The 3,481-nt window shown below is 40.6% G+C and overlaps 1 protein-coding gene across 1 annotated transcript in view; it reads left to right on the plus strand.

Moving 5' to 3' along the window:
- Nucleotides 1-2,121: 2,121 nt before the first annotated feature.
- Nucleotides 2,122-3,481, plus strand: part of LOC145406872 (cocaine esterase-like) — a 51,592-nt gene continuing 50,232 nt past the window's right edge. The window contains exon 1 of the mRNA XM_080277987.1: nt 2,122-2,210. The gene's annotated coding sequence lies outside the window, so the exon portion shown is untranslated. The remainder of the gene's footprint in view (nt 2,211-3,481) is intronic.

The following is a 3,481-nucleotide window of genomic DNA, read 5'->3' on the forward strand; positions in this document are numbered from 1 at the left end:
TTTTATTCTTGCTGCTACCAGACGATTTTAATTTAGCTTATCAGAATATCCTAGTACAATAGAAAGGGGTTAATGAAGCCTATATCTAAGCCCTCCAGCTCAAAAAGTCTCCCCTAAACTTAAAATAATTTGGAGGGCATTACTAAAACATCATATGCGTCGTTTAGTGAAGGTCAAGTATTACCGATATAGGCTATTATTCATGGCTCATCAGTAAGTCCAGTACTGTCGACCTTTGCATTTTAGTGAGTCACATTATTTCGCTTCCTCATGTGCCTGAGTCCATCCATTAGGCTCTGACTCCCTCATCACTCATCCCTAGTTCTAAAGGTACCACCCCTAACCCTTAACTCTCAGGTCTTTCTCCCCGACTCCTCCTTCTCCTCTCTGGTCTCTCTGTCCATTATCCCACCTTCCCCCTTCCCTCACCCCCAGCTCTTACGTCCCCCAACCATCGACTGTCTTACAAAATTTAATAAAATCAGTAAAAAAAAAAAAAAAAAAAGATCCCTACTGCACATGATGTTTCGAATTAATGTGAGTCAAGATTCCTACCCACCTAACTAGCTGCTTAGATTATAATAGGTACTTAGGTTCTGACAGAGTTCTGAGACAGTGTAAACGACTATCTCAATATATTGTATTCACACCCATTTGTACCTTATTCTGACTATTGTCACAGGATTTTATTAAACTAATGGAAAACACTCGAGTCCACACATCCCATGCCTCTACGAAAACCACCATATTCATCAGATATTGTGGTATTTGTTTCACCTTTTCTATCCCTATTCTTCCATACACTGCATCAGCAAAGCTCAAGATTTATTTCGCCATAACTTTTGCACTTCGGTTACCTTTACTTTAACTCCTTGAATATGGTTACATCTCTTTTTAGTTTATTCCTACTACCTCCAGCTGATTTTACTCAGCTCAGATATTTCCAGTCAGAGGTTATATAAAGCCTTTATTTACCCCTATACTAGCAAAGGGTTCACCTTAGCAAAAGAATATCGTATGACAACAAGAATAAACTACAAAAAGACGTTGCTGTATTGAAGTGGCTGATATAAAGGTAATAGTTACAGCCGTCTTCCACTCCACTGGTAGAGTGGACTAGGGGCATGTTACTGACTTTCGTCCCTGACACATCCTATCACACAGTAGCATCTAGGGGCAGAGAGGCGTACCAAGCTCCCCCAGCTTACGAATATTAGCCAGCAGAAGTATATGTGAAGTAGGAGAAAAATATTAGGCAAAAGTATTGTATGTCCCCGACTATGCAACTACATTCCTCCAGGTCTCATTCCCAAACACTTTCCATGCTTGCGGTGGTCCCATTATTTCCCTCTCTTGCACTCACACGGAAATCTGTTTACAATAACAAAGAACTGTTTAGTATTCTCTTCACTTTGATAACGATCTTAGCTTCATTCTGACTATGCCTGACGATTTCATTCAGCTTAAAAACACTGACTGACTGAAAGGGGAGGGGGAATCATCATACTTTTGGGTAGTCACTTTAGTTTTAGGGAGAATTCACCGCCGCACTACCACCACCACCCCAACCACCACCACCATCAACATTTCTTTGACACTTCATCCTCGGCACACACTGAAACCCTTAGCTGCGTACTTTGCTACTCACATCTTTGACTTGAAGAATTCATACTGGTGTACCACAGTCATAACCTACTCTTTAGCAGACGGCCTCAAAAGGATCAAGATACAGGTCTGTTGTTGTCTGTTTTCCTTTGTAGTCTTTCTCCAAGCCCTCCTAAGGTGGTGGACAAAGTTTACGAGCATTTCCCCATTATTCCTGTTCACCCAAGAGTACTATTAGGGACCGGGATATAGGCTAACATCGACAGTTGCAGGAGGTATTCTAGGGGTGTAGCAGGGACTTATTAAACAAGAACTATCCATTAATAATCTTCGATAGGCATTAATCTAAGTTTCTTCCTCACGTGGGGTCGAAAAGGAGGGAGAACCGAACGTGAGGTGAGGCCCAGAAGGAGGGTTGTGATGGGTGGTAGAGGGGTGAATTGAACATGAGGTGAGGAATCAAGGTGTATAAAAGTGGTGGGCGAGGGTAGCATGAATCAGTGAGCCAGTGGTCGTGGAGAGGATAGGACGCTGCTCACTGGACTCGCGCACCGCATCGGGTAATCTTGACTCTCACCAAGCCAAAACCCGACGACTCATTTCAGGTACAGTAGAACAAAGGGGGTTAGACTTAGTTCGATATCGGTCAACTTTTCCTTCACACTGCTCAAACCTAATGCGATTTGCCTAACTATTCGTGTTCCTTTACAAGTTTACACCGTAGCAAAACTGTCGCTTCTATAGTCAAACGGGTTAGAATCTCGTCATTAATTCTTTCCGTGCATCATCTTGGCCATGGTTTGGGAAAAAAAAAAAAAAAAAAAAAAACGTACAAAACAATAACAGTTTGAAATCTCGTAGTTTTTTTTTTTTTTTTTTTTTTTTCTTCCCCAGAGTTTGACAGTGTTGGTCAGTTTATTGGTGGCGTGTTCGCTGTGTGTAAGGTGGGAGACACTATACACACCCCACTTATCCCACAGCTTTAAACCATAACAAAAGTGGGATCCAAGGATAATGTGGAATTTAATCACGGCAAAACGAGAATAATTGTTGTTAAAATCGAATGAACTCAAATTGAAAACCTGAAGCACCTGTCCAACCTTTGGGGGGAAAAAATGAAACAAAACATCGTAAATTTCATCTAGATTTCGTACAGTTCATTAAAATTTATTACGAGGAAAAACTAAAATCTATGCCTAATTCTGAGTACTCAAAGGTAGACTGTGATAAAACTCAAAATAAAGAACGTTTTGATGATGTATTTATAAACGTTGTACATACTGAACCTAATGGAACCTAACCTAATCGCGTTCTTCAGGCCAATCATCCAACATCCTTCGTTTCTAATCCTTGACATCTTTTGTTTCTATTGGTCTATCCTTGACATCCTTCAGGCCTAACCTCGACATCCTCTCGGTCCTAACCATGGCCTTTTTCAGTTCTTACCTTTACATCTTAAGGTCATAAAATTTGTAGCATTAATGTGTGCGTGTGTGTTCTTACCTATTTGTATTTTTACAGGAATGAGTCCTGCTTCTACTGTCCCGTGTGTTAAACCATTTTCATCATACATACTTTTAAATTTATTAATTGTTTTGGCACACTATTTCATTCGGTAATGCATTCCACTGATCAGTTGCCCACGTCTTTAACACCTCTCTTTTTTATGTAGTTTTTTGCAGTGTGTGTGTGTGTGTGTGTGTGTGTGTGTGTGTGTGTGTGTGTGTGTGTGTGTGTGTGTGTGAATGAGATTGTAACTCACAGCTGATCCGAACTGGACCAAACTTGGCAGAAAGATTTGATTTTGAGAACATGTCAAAGGCGAACGTCACACAGCAAGGTCAGTTAAAAAAGTTTATTTAGACCAAAGTTGGTG

Source organism: Coenobita brevimanus, chromosome 71 (assembly GCF_032717465.1).
Source record: "Coenobita brevimanus isolate Jiangsu-jjx chromosome 71, ASM3271746v2, whole genome shotgun sequence".
Taxonomy (NCBI): domain Eukaryota; kingdom Metazoa; phylum Arthropoda; class Malacostraca; order Decapoda; family Coenobitidae; genus Coenobita; species Coenobita brevimanus.